Below are 14,229 nucleotides of genomic sequence, written 5' to 3' on the forward strand. Positions count from 1 at the left end.
AACTAGTATAATGTTGTATGTTAGCTATATTTTAATAAAAATCTTTTAAAAAAGAATGAAATGGCTCTTTCATACTTGAACAAAGGAACTCAGAATATTTTATTTTCACTGTCCTATTCTTTTGTATAGACTCCAGACAAACACCAGTCTTTTCAGGCTTTTAAAAATGTAATCCGGGGTTTCAAATTCAGGTTTGTTGTTTCATAATTTGTTGTAACAATGCACATCTTTTCCTTGAATTTTACTTTTACATATTGTTTTGAAACTGGGTTTACAGTAATTATCTAGATATCTCTTTTCTAATTGGCTTTAGTACTAATTACCTGTCCTTTATGACATTGCTTCCTCCACACACTTAATTTGATTTTCTATAGAATAAACTGTGTTCATTAGTTTCACCTAATACGTTTTAATTTTGTTACTCTGTTTTAGTTTCCTTGCAATCCTTCCATATCTCATTCATATCTTTGCATACCATATTTTACTTTCATCTTGGCTTTATCTGGTTCTCTCCTGACTTGTAGAGGTCATGGCTTCTTGCCCTCTTCAGAGGATTCCAGTCTCCTAAAATGTCCTTTTAGGTCCAACTGGAAGGGCTCATTCATTTTCATTCTGAATGCTATTTGGTACTCCCTCATCTTCCACTTTCTTTAGCTCCTAACTGTTTTACTCCACTCATTCTTAAAGAAGGAAGTATTCTATAGACTCGAAGCTTGTCAAATAACAGGCCTTGTGCCTTGTTCTCCCTGAATGCTGAATTAATAGCAGCAGGTGGATGTGCATAGGTCCCAGGTTACCCTGAGGTTTTAGAACAAATTACCCTAGACTTACTCTGCTTCAGTTTTATTCTTCTCTTACTAGCAGGGCAATTTCTACTTGTTGGAACGTACCACAATTTTCTTTAAATGTGATCAAAATTTCTCAATATTTCATAAGCATTTTAATAGATACATTCATTCATGCTTGAATGTGACGTCAGTATATGTTCATTACATCAAGTTCCTTATAGCCTTAAAATTCTTTATATACGGATTTGTTTTTGTCACTTAATATGCTGAAGATTGATAGAAATACATTATTTTCCTCTGTGTTTTGACAATTTCATTTGATACATTTTGACATTTGTTATTCAGAATAAAAATATTCATGGATGTTATGTTTTCTAATGGATTATGTCTTTGTAGTCACATTTAATACATGATTTAAGGTTTCCTGCATTAAATTCTACTTTGTCTGATATTAATATTGCTCTCCCTTCTTTCTTTGGTTTGCATTTTCCTGGTATATCTCTATTCTTTCCTTTCTTTCCCCATTTTGTTTCTTTCTGTCCCATTTTCTTTAAAACAGCATACATCTAGAATTAGTTTTTGCCCAATCCATGTCTCTTTCTCTTTTAATAGAAACAATTAAATCATTCACACTTAATGTGCTAATATGCTTGACCTCATTTTGTATCATCTTAATTTATACTTTCTTTTTTGAATGTTCCCTTGCTCTTTTATTAGTTTTTAATCTTGGGTATAACATTCCAATCTTCCTCCTAATTTTGAAGTTAAACATGATATTCCTAGTTTTATGTTCATCTATTCTTTTTCTCATTTAAAACATATTTAAATTTATATTTCTCTATCTAGGTCAACAAAGAAACAAACAAAAATCAATGTCTCTCACAGTACAAGATGAGAAATTTAGCACTTCAAGAGTTTTTTCTGGAGTAATCTGAGTTTATAGATCCAGATTATTTTCATTGAATTTCTTATGTACCTTTTTTATTAAGAATGATTTTTGACAGTTGCATTGTTTCATAACTATATTAATAATATTTAAACATTAAGTCTATGTTTGACTGGTTTCATTGTTCACCTCCTAAATTTAATATTACATCTTTTCCATTCCCAACTTTTAATGTTCATTAATATTCCTTTTGATCAGAATATATTGAGTAAATGCTTTTTTCAGTAAAGGATTTCAGTGATCTACTTTCTGGGTACTTTTCTTGTCTGAGAAAATCTTTCCTTTTTTTTTTTTCCACTCAGATATTACTGAATACAGAATTCTAGGTCATAATCTTATTACCTCAAAATTCTAGAGCCATGTATCAACTTCCTTCTAACATTTAGTGTTACAGAAAGTCTGACACATGCTTTTTTTTTAAATAAAATACTGTTTTTCTGATTGTATATGAACAGATTTTTTTTATTGTTATAATTAATAACTTTCACCAGAATATATCTTTAATTTTTCCTGGTACACAATGAACTATTTTGAACAGAAATCAGGAAAATATTTTTATATTTTTTTATTATAATTCATTGTCCATGTTATCCTCTTCTCAAAAATCCTGCTTTTTTAGATTTAATGTGCTGAATTGTAGCCTCCATTTTTTCACTCATTATTTCATTTCTTAATGTGTTTTCTATCAGTACTGTGAGAATTCACAGTCATCTTTAGTTTTCCGCATTGTTCTAATATTTATGCTGCCATTACATGATTTTAATTCCACAAAATATTTTTCATTTTAAAGGAGGCAAAGTTTCCTAATCTCAGATTGCTCCTTTTTGATAATTTCTGCTATGTCTACTTAAGTCTCTGTAAATATAACTTGGAGATTTTTTTTAAAGTTTTCTTTTTTTACAGTGTCTATTTTATAGAGATATTACTTTTATGTTCTTAGATGTCTCTCTTCTTTAGAATTGCTAAATATTGTTTTCATGAACTTCCACCATGTGTTTACTGAGAGTGAGTTCCACGGTCCAGTGCTACCGTGTTTCCTCAAACATAAGACCTAGCCAGACAATCAGCTCTAATGCATCTTTTGGAGCAAAAATTAATGTAAGACTCAGTCTTATTTTACTAAATATAAGACCGGGTCTTATATAATATAATATAATACTGGGTCTTATATAATATAATATAAGACTGCGTCTTATATTAATTTTTGCTCCAAAAGATGCATTAGAGCTGACTGTCCGGCTAGATCTTATTTTTGGGGAAATGTGTGCTGGTCAAGGCACGTTCGAGGAGGCATTAATTAATGTGATTGAGATGTTTCCCATTGTGTGTGTGTGTTTGTGTGTGTGTATTGCTTTGTGAGCACTTACAAGAGAAAGCAATGATCCCTTGGAACTAACCAAGTTTCACTCAGAAGTCATAGCAGGTGTTTTTTACGTCACTTTGACTGATATGTTAGTTATGTAACTCAGGAAAAAATATAGACTGTAGACTGTAGATTGTAGTTGTAAGCACAGGATATTAGGCAAGGTTTTCCATAATCCTTGCAGGCATGAGGGAGAAATATCTGTACAATGCAAAGACAGAGACAATGTGCAAGCAAGACCATGGCTAGAGTGCAGTGTCCAGCGTAGGTTCTGATGCTTTGATGGTTTTTAGAGAAATTGTAATGCATTCATAGGAGATTGGCCAAAAGAGCTAAGGAATTTTAAATCCTGTAATTTGAAGAATCACTGAGGGAGCTTCTTGTTTAGCAATGTTTCTTAACTCTACTGAACAATGGTGTCACTTGAGTACCTTTAAAAAAACTACTCAGTCCCAGGCCCCCAAACCAGACCAATTAAATCAGTGTCTCCATGAGTGAGATCCACAACTGCTAGTTTTGCAAAGCTCCCCAGGTAATTTTAATGTTTAATCAGAGTTGAGAACAATTGTTCTAGTTTACGAACTTGTGAGGCTCAAATGTGGAAGAGGAATATAAGCGTTTCTGTATCAAACACTATGCCTGACCATTCACCTGGCAGAAGTGGACATTGGTCTACCTGAGTCAGCAAATGGCTACTGGAACAGCTCTCCTGCCAAGCCCAGACTCTCAATGCTGTGAGACGTTTCCTTCCCTTTTTAAAGATGCGTGATCTCTTTGACATGGATCTTTCAGATACTGGCAATACAGTATCAAGATAAATGAGAGAGAACCAAGATGGCAGGGTAGATAGACACTATGCCTGCATCCTTTCCTGAATACATTAAAATTACAACTAAATTATAGAACAATCAATTTGAAGAGCCATCTGAAGTCTAGCTGAACAGGAGACCTATAACTAAAAATATAAATAAGGCATGTCGAGATTGGTAGGAGGAGCAGAGACACGGAATGAGCCACAAGCCTCCCTGTGGAGATTGAGAATAGAAGGGATATCTTAGCTGCAGAGGTTCCCGCCTGGAGGAGAGAAGGACCCCAGCCTCCCACACCAGGGTCCCCCGCGCAGGTTACTGGTGCCAGGAAGAGGAGCCCCCACACCATCTGGCTGTGAAAAACAGTGGGAATTCCACCCATTCATGAAGGCTACGGGAAGCGCAAGCATCTTCTTAAATGGCCTGTGCACAGACTCTCTCGCTCGCCTTTGGCTCCAGCAGAGAGTCGGTGACTTGGGGGGACTCGGAGACATAGGGGGAGCAGACTGAGGTGGGGGTCAAGACTGCAAGACAGTCAGCATTTTCCTGCTGAAGGGTCCTTCTCCCATGTAGCCAGCAGGCGGATGCCATCTTTCCTGTGTTGAGCCCTCCCCCTACGCTTATGGCCAAATCTGACTCTGACTGGCCTGGTGAGCTCTGCTTCTCCTCCCTGCTGACTCAGCTGAGAACCCGATTCATCCAACTCATGAACTGCCAGAGGCACTTCCTCTGTGAGCAGCCAGTGCATCCCACATTGCACTCTTTCATTAAAAACTATTGGAGTCCACAGGACCCAGGCAGGCAGCAACTGGTCTTGGTGAGCTCTGAGACTTTTGCTGAGTCAATCCAGGCTCAACACTGGCACAAAACCACAGTCTACATTAACCTGGTGACCACAACTCTTTCCACTCTAGTGACTCCCTGAGACCCTGCCACACCCAACTCACATGCCACATGAGACTTTATCAGGGGCTGAACCTTAAGGGAGCCAGTAGGTAGCAGCAGGCCTCTGGGTGTCCTGGCTTTTTGCAGTTACCGCAGGCCTGGTACTGGTGCCATCTGTCCTCAGTTTGCAGCGTGGCTTCTCCCACATTCCTTCAAGTTTAGCACAGGCAGCAAACAGCTGAGGATCGCTTTGTAGCTCCTACCAGGTAGCCCTCAGCTGGTAACAGGCAGTGGCTGACCTGGGCCTGCACTGGAGCCCTTCCCAACAGGCCCCAGATTCAACACACTTGGAGGTTGGTTTCAGACCACAGCAGAGCACCAGCCAATTAGCCCCACAAGTGGCACACACAAAGGGTGGTCTCAACAGGCACCAGAACCCATTGGGGCAAATCCAACTCAGTGGAGTAAGCCTCCTGCACAGCAGCCCATAAGCCGTAGATGTGGCCAAACCAGAAAGCCAGTCAGCCTGAGGGTCAATCCCACCCACAGATGTGTCAATAGCAATCAAGGCTCAACTACAACAGGCTCAACACACGACTCACACAAGGGACAGTCCTGGAGCACCCGGTGCAGGTGACCAGGGAGACTGTGCCACTGGGTCCCACAGGACACCTACTACATGAGGCTACCAGACCAAGACTGGGAGACATAGCAGATCTACCTACTACATAGAAACAAACACAGAGAGGCAGCCAAAATGAGGAAACAAAGAAATACATCCCAGATGAAATAATAGGAGAAAAATCCAGAAAAAGAACTAAACAAAATAGAAGCAAGCAACCTACCAGAGACAGTTCAAAACAATGGTTATAAGGATGCTCAAGGAACTTAGTGAGAACTTCAACAAAGAGAGAGCAAGCAGGACAAAGGACATAGACACCATAATAAAGAACCAGTCAAAAGTGAAGAATACAATAACTGAGATGAAGAAAGCACTTCATTTCAGTGCATTTCAGTGCTGGAGAAGGAATCACCAGCAGACTAGATGAAGCAGAGGATTGAGTCAGTGATTTGGAAGACAATACAGCATAAAACACCCAAGTGGAACAGCAAAAAGATGGTGGCCAGATGGGAGGGGGCCTGGGAGTGTCGGTGAAAAAAAGTGGAGGCGATTAAGAAGTACAATTGGTTGTCACAAAGCAGTTATGGGGATGTAGGGCATAGCATAAGGAATTATAGTCAATAATATTGTAATAACTGTGTACGGTGTCAGATGGTTACTGGACTTATGGTGATCACTTCTTTAGGTACATAAATGTTGAATAACTATAGTGTATACCTGAAATTAATATAATATTGTATGTTAGCTATATTTTTAATAAAAATCTTAAATTAAAAAAAAGAAACACACGAAAATTGACTCTCCCCTGATCTCATCAGCTGTTGTGGTTTCACCTACGTCTTACACGATGACTCCCTAACCTGGTTCTCTAGCCACATAGCTCATCTATCAACTACATTCCCATCTGGAGCTCTCACTGACACCTCAAATGTAACACCCCCTTAATTGAATCACTATCTAACCCCATTCTTGCTCCTGTTCCTTAGTTCTCATGGTCAACGGAATTGCTATCCTCCCAGAAACACAAAGGCAGAAGCCTGGGAATTACCCTTAGTTCCTCTGCCTCTTTCTCACTATCCTCACAACCACTCAATTACCAGTTCTTTCCAGATACTATCCCTCCCTCCATCTGAACTACCTACTTTAGCCTTTATAAATTCCCAGGACAGTCTCCCTGTAGGTTCCCTGCTTCCTCTCTTCTCCCCTTCCAACACTGTAGCCAGAGGGGTCGTCTAACGTTAAAATCTGACCATGTCAGTTCCCACTTAATTTCTCAGTGCCCCACCCCCCACTGTCTATGAGAAAAGTTCCACACTCTTTAATTTGACAGACAACATCCTCCTGCCCGTATTTCCACTGATCTACCATCACTTCCAAACTCAGTTTTTGCTCTAGCAACATTAACCTGTAGACAAGCACTGCCTCTGAGCCTTTGCTTGCACTCTTCCCTCTACCTAGAATGTATTATCCACACTCACTTCTTCACTAAACTTCTATTCATCCTTTAAATCTCAGCTGAAGCTCATCTACTCCAGAGACTATTACCTGACCTCCTTGGTCCAATGCCTTCCTAAACTGGTGAGGTGACCCTCCTCTGACTCTCATCTAAAGACAATGCTACATATTATCTGTTTCTGACTCTGTTCCACACAGTTCCACCAGCTCCTGGAAACCCAGTTGGTCCTATTCCCAGAAACCAGTCCTATGCCTAGCACAGAGGAGGTGCTCAATATATATTTGAAGATTTAGTGTTAGTCAAATGACTGAATGAATCTCCTCAGGAGTGTGTTTTCCAGGATTTGCGTAATTCATGGATTAGGACTAGTAGGGGCTTTGGGGTAGAGTGGAAACCTCCTCAGCTACAGGAAAATATGGCTACTGGCTTCTTAACTGTTGGGAAGGATCACTTTGTGACCAGCTAAAGCCTGATGAACATCCTGGCATGAGAAAAGGAAGGAGACCACCTTCACTAGTGGGTGTCCTGGGGTCAGGTTCTGGGGATCGTGGACATCCTTGTTGATAAAATCTTGGGATGGGGACTGAATGACAGTGCCCATTTTTGTGGCTCTCATAGATTCTGGAAGGAACACTCTGGCCCTCTGGGAGATCAAGAGAGCTGTCTCTAGTTCTTTCACTTTAAATGAAAGGCAGGGGCACTGAGGCAGCGGGTAGAGTGCTGGAGGCTGCTGTTCCAGAGCAGAGAGGTGGAGAAATACAGCAAAGAATAAAAACATTTGGGCTAAAACATTCCAGTATTTCAGGATTTAAGGGTCAAAATGGCCTTGCTGACCTCTGGCCACTTGGAACTTTCATGCCAGATGAGCCATTAGGAAAATGAAAAATTGGTTTCTGTGTAGATGACACTGCTTATGCCTTAAGCGAGGAGAAAACTCTCCATGCAGACCATGCAGAAGGGAGTGATGGGCACAAATGAATATCTGTGCAGTGAGGTCTGGGGTTTGTCAGCTGTTGTGTGGCCACTGAGTTTATCTCTCATCCTTTTTCTTGCCATAGTGGATTCTTCTAGATTGCAGCCTTTGCTTTGGTAAAATCGCACTAGTGAAATGAGGCTAGTAGCATCTATGCTGCTTGCCTCACACCTATGATAGGAATCAGGAGAAATCATGAATATGAATACATTGTTATCTTCTAAGTGTAGCACATGTGTAAAAGACGGCTATTCTTATTGTCATTTTAATTATTAAAAAAGTCTTTTTTTTCCTTTAAAAAACTCTTTTCTTACTTGAACGTTTCCTCTCTGTCTACCTGTCCTGCCATGGAAACCTTTTGACTTCATTTCCCATTTGGAAAATAAGCTCCCTCTTCCTTTCTCCCTTTAAATCATGATGTCAGGAAAGAATCTTTAATTTTCACTGAGGCATCAATTACTTCAGAGTTTAATTCCAAGAGAAAATGGAAGACTTCTGCAGAAAACAAAGCCTTAGGCTTCTTCACAAAAGAAGATGAAAAGGAATTATGCACTAGGGGAAGAGTGGGAGACCTGGCTTCCCATCCTGGCTGAGTGACCACAGGTAGGGCCCTTCCCCTTTAGATGGAAGATTCCTAATTCTGAAGAGGAAGGCCTGGGACCAGGTGCTCTCTCGGCTCCTTCCCTGGTCTTATTTTTAATGATACTAGAGACTCGTAGATATGCCTCAAATTAATAGAAGTCTTTTGGTCTGATTGAGTAATATCCCAGGGTGCTAAGACAACATGCAACTGAGATCACTAGACCACTCTTTAGAATCACAGAGTAAGGAAGCCACTATCACCACCACTACCACTACCCTGTCCCCATCACTACCATCATCACCAACCACAACTATCACCACCACCACAACCCCATCACTGCCAACAACCATCATTACCACCACCATTACCACCACCACCACCACCGCTGCTACCACAACCACCATCACCAACAACCACAATTGCCACCAACTATCACCGCCAACCACCACTACCACTCTCATTACTGCCATTATCGTCACCATCATCACTACCACCACCACCATCTCTTTCATGGCAAATACAGTTCTAGCTTTAAAAATGGGAATAACATAAAAATTTCTTAACTTTAGGGGTTGATGATAATCTCAGGAAACATTCTGGAATAGGATGTGGAATGAGCTTTTAGGGCTAAAGTCATCAAAGTAGTCTATGCCAGATTAACAAAACTGCTTATTTGACAATGTTATTGGGCAGACAGATCAGGGAAATACCAGTGATAAAGAATATCAGAGCTTTATTAAGAACTGTGATAAGATTCCCCTGATAATCTTTTAAAAAAAGATAAATATGAACTGAGTGATAGTACAAGAAATGGAATATATTTTCTAAAAGAGCACTGTTTAGTTATTAAATTAATATCTACCTTTCAGGAGCATATAGCGGAATGCCTCAGAATCCTGTAATATTCATCATTTTTATTGATGACTGAGTTGAAAAGGTCATGCTCATCAGATTTGGGGATGAGAGGAAGCCAGCCAGAAGGAACAACAACTACACTGGATAACAGAATCAAAGCCAGAAACATCTGGGGAAGCTGGCAAGATAGACTGAATCAAACAGATAAAATTAGGAATAAATGTAAGGGTTTTGTATTTGGGTCCCAGGTAGCATCTATATAAGCATGGGGGCAATACAGTTCAAGACCAAATTTAAAGAGGTTGTTTTTTTCCCCCAGTTCATACTAAACTTGATAGGTATTTACTGGTATAGATTTGTAATTCAATCTTATAGGGTTTCAACAGAAATATGAAAAGTACAACAAAGAAAGTGATCATCTCACTCTACTTGGTGATTAGGCTTCCCTTGAAATTCTATATTTTATTCATTAAGAATAAAGAAATTAGAGAAAACTGGGGCAAGAGTATAATGATAGCGAGGACGCTGGAGCCAATGGCCTGTGAGGCAGGATGGAGCAGTGGAAAGGGCGCTGGCAAGGGAGTGGGAGCCAGGTTATGCCATTAATTGGCTGGAGGATTCTGAGCAAGCCAGTATTTCTCTTTGGAGCTGATGACAGGCCCGCTTGAGAAGAAGCAGAGATGGTGGGGGTTGGCTGGCCTTTTCTCCTAGGTTTTGGCCCGCTGGTTAGGCCACACTATAAGTGGGTTTTTTTCTCCCTACCTCACCCATTTAGGCACAAGACCTCATGAACCTGTAAGCAAAATTTCACACTCTTGAAATTCCATTAACATTCGCAAATTATACCAATTCTTTCCCTTGGGAAGGCTCCCAAAGTACCCTTTCTCTAACTTCCTGGAAAGCCAAAGATGATGGTAATTCATATTTGCATTACCACACATAACACATATTGAGGTAGGAAAGGAAAAGGCCTAAGAGAATAGGCTTTGAAATCAGAGGGGTCTGAGGTAAACTCAGCCTCTCCCACTAGCTTTGTGACCACTTACTTAAACTTTCTGAGACTCAGTTTCCTTGTTTATGAAATAGGGTCAATACCAGGCTCTTAGTGATGTGAATATTAAGTGAGACAATGCATGTACAAAATGTAGCACAATGTGGGGCACAAAGTAGGTGCCCAACAAACGGTATAGATAATGTTAATACTACATTTACTACCACCAACCCTCCTCTTTCTTTCTGCTCCTCCTCCTGGGCAGGCCAGGCACTGGGCTGTTTGCAGAGGAAACAGTGGAAAAGAAAATTCACACCCCCTGCCTACACCAAGCTTATAATTTAACCAGCACTGTCCAGTTGAGCTTTCCACAATGATAGAAATGTTCCAAATGTATATATTCTCCAGTATGGTAGCCAGAAGCCATACGTGGCATTTAAGCACTGTGACTAGTGTGACTGAGGAACTGAATTTTAAATTTTATTTAGTTTTAATGAATTAAATGAAAATGGAAATAGTCCCATGTGGAAATAGACAGCACAGCTCTAGACACATTTCAGTTATATTTCTGAGACTGACCAGTCTGAGCAGAATAAAGATGCAGCAAAAGAGAAATGCACGTAAAGCACCCAGAATATTACCTGGAAGGTTCTCTTATGTTTTCATTCATCACATTTAATTATCTACCGTACATAAGTATTATCTCAGGTGCTGGGGGTACAGTGCCAGCTGTACCTCCAAGGAGCTCACAGTTTAGTGGGGGATATACAGATAAGTGATTTGAGGTAAGTGTACACACAGGTGCTACAGGAGCAGCAGAGAGAAGTCTCTAACCCGGATGAGCAGTCAGGGAGGGCTTCCCAGAAGGACACTTTAAGACAAGAGCGGTCTTGAATAAGTAGATCTCATAATGGGGGCTCAATGGATATTTTTTCCATTTACAACAGATTATATTCCAAGGCCACTAAGCCCACTGCTGGTGGCAGAGGTGGCTATGAGGCACCGGGGAAAACTCACAGCTACAGCCAATTTGTTTTCTTTGAAAATTTCCCCTTTGTGGCTTTTTTGTATTACCTAATTCAATTTCTCTTGTGTGGCCACATTTTCTTCACCTGAGAACATTTTTTTATTGAGGTGTGTCACCTTATTTTTATTGTTTTATTAGTAGTTACTAACCATGAGTGATTTGGAGGCGGGGGGCTGGTGAACTCGGTTACACATAATGTGACATCAACTCCCACTGTGGTTCGGTTGTGGAATTCAGACACTTGGTGTAAACAAACAGCTCTGTGAACACGGCCAGTCCGTGAAGAAGCCATTACTGATTGGTTAGGCTGGATGCATCTGGCTGTGATAGCGATACACATTCATAGGAGCAAGGGCTGTTCTAATTATTTGTGCAGAGAAGGGGGATCTGATGCCCATTTACATAGTTTACACAGTAGTTTGATTTATTCAAAGTTAATGTGTGATGTCTAGCCGGAGAATTCTGCAACTGACACATGCTTACATAAAAACAGGTACAGCTTTATTTTGTATGGTTTCCATAATCATACTTGTGTGTAAAAAGCAGGACGGCAGGTGTGACTCCTCCCATGAGGCCAAGGGTGTGCTCACGTGGTCTGGCTTGGTTGTGTGAGGCCCTGGTCTAGTGAGTCCCTAGAGATGACCTGCTTTAACTGTGGCAGAGTTGCCTCAGCTGGATGAAAGTGTAAACTGGTGTAGCCTTTTGGAAAAGCAGGTTGTCAGATATTTCAGGAGGCTTAAAACATTCATGCCATTTGGCCCAGTGATTCTCCTTCTGGGAATCTATCCAAAGGAAGTATTTGGAAATGTGTGCAGCAAAGACTTTGCCCAGCTAGGGATGTTGTACAGAGTTATTTGAGTTGCTAAAGACAGGAAACAACTTAAACGACTAACAGTGTAATAATAAGCAGCCATGAAAACGATGTTCATGAAGGACTTGCTACAACACTGATTAGGAAAAAAATAGCTACAGAGGCTAAGCAAGTATCCAGGAGTCAGGCAGCCTGGGTTTGAATGCTGGCTCTGTCGCTTATTAGCTGTGAGACTTGGGCAAGTCACCTGAACTTTGTGGGGTTGATAATACGTACTTGCCTCAGAAAGACTTCTGGGTATTAAATGACAGTCAATATAAAATAGTTAACACCCGGAAAGTACATGTTTTAAGTACCCAGTAAACGTTGGCTATCTATCCACTGTAGGATTTCAAGGCATGAAAATAGATGGGAAGGAAATAGGCTAATATGTTAACAGTGGGGAATCTGGGTGGTTGAATTGCGGGTGCTTTGTATGATTCTTTGCACACTTTTCAACTTACCACATTTTCTGCTTTCAACAGGAATTATTTTATACTAAGAGTATATCATAATGACATAATACAATAAGATATTTTTTAAAAAAAGAGTTTTACGACAACAAAAATGGCACTTCTCTCTTCCCCCTTCCCTTCCAGGGGAGTAGCTGGGGGTAGGTAGCCTCCTCCCCTGAAAATGGGCTGGAGAGGGTACAGCTGCTGCTGTATGGGTTCTACCCCCTGCAGAGTCGCACATGTGCAGGGCCGGGATCTCTGGGAGTACAGGGCTGGCGGGATCCTCCACCAGTTGTTGAAGGTGCTCTGCGGAGGCTTGGGGGGGAGGGGGGCGGATGTCCTTAGTAGTTTCTTCTATCTCTGAGAATCTACTTGCAAGATGCTCTGATGTTTATCATTTTATCCCCATGTCTTGGTTGATCTGAACCAAACACTGACATAAAATTGTAAGGTGGGAAAGACTCACATATTTGCTGCCCCTCATAAAAATACCCGTAATAACGCCTATAGCGCTGTACAGAAACGTGAAGTGAGATTCGCAAAGAAAAGACTGAGATCAGGAGTACAACAGGGGAACAACAGGAAAGTTAGCGTAATTGCAGCCACTTTATTTAATGAGTATAATTTATATTAAGAATGAGATCTCTGGCAAATACAGCCCTCTTTTAACACGACAAACGACGAAGTCCCTCCCTCCGTTAGGACATATCCCTGGAAGGAGACGGTCCTAAAGAACTAAGGTGTGTGTGTGTGTGTGTGTGTGTGTGTGTGTGTGTGTTTCTAAACAGTGATGACATTCCCCTCTCCCATGACCTAATGTCCTTCATTGACAACGAGGGTGCCCAGTGCTGCAGCAAGTGTCTCCGAGGGCTGTATTTTACACAAAGCATCGCACGCACCAAAATAACGAAGTCGTTCTCCCCACTGGAACCCGAGGGGCAGTTCCCCACTCTGTGTCCTGACCACCCCTAGTCCACACCTGCAGACCCAAGGTGCGTTCCCCTAAGCGCCGGAAATGAAAGAATAACAAACAGCCCTCTTAGGCCCTCCTCCCGAGAGCGAGGTCATTGTATGCTAATAAAGCCAGAGGAGACAACCTCGCGGCGCTGCTTGCGAGCGCGCCCGCGGGTTCGCAGCTCTCCCGCGCGCCACTGCGTCGCAGCCACAGAACACCTCGCGCGGCAGCAGACCCTCTTGCCTCCAGGGGCGGAGGACGGTAGGGGAGGGGTCTTGCCCGCCACTCTGAGTTCATCAGCGGGATCGCTCACATCTGGGAGATGCCTCCTCGTTCCGATCCCCTGATTTCCACTGCAGTGATGGCGGGGATGCGGGAGCCGCGTAAGAATCACCTGTAGGGCTTTCGCACTCCACAGCCCTCTCCGCAAATTCCAGTCCTCTCGTCCAGAGGAAGAAAATCTCAATATGAAGGGTGAGATGGGCTAATGGAGTTTTCGAAGCCCCACAGGTGATACTAGATGTGCGCCCCTCAAGACACACACACACGGACATACACCTTGTGACTCCGAGATTAAACAAGTCAGCTATACGTTCTCTCGCGGATCGTCCTCCCCTTCCTTAGCTTATAGTATTTGTCAAGGTGTCCGTGTTCTCTTCAGCTTCCCTTTA

The 14,229-nt window shown here is 41.6% G+C and overlaps 1 protein-coding gene across 10 annotated transcripts in view; it reads right to left on the bottom strand.

The window, feature by feature from the left end:
- DGKG (diacylglycerol kinase gamma) overlaps nt 1-14,229 on the bottom strand; it is a 197,279-nt gene that overhangs the window by 182,386 nt on the left and 664 nt on the right. The window lies entirely within an intron of this gene.

Source organism: Rhinolophus sinicus, linkage group LG01, assembly GCF_036562045.2.
Source record: "Rhinolophus sinicus isolate RSC01 linkage group LG01, ASM3656204v1, whole genome shotgun sequence".
NCBI classification, from domain to species: Eukaryota; Metazoa; Chordata; class Mammalia; order Chiroptera; family Rhinolophidae; genus Rhinolophus; species Rhinolophus sinicus.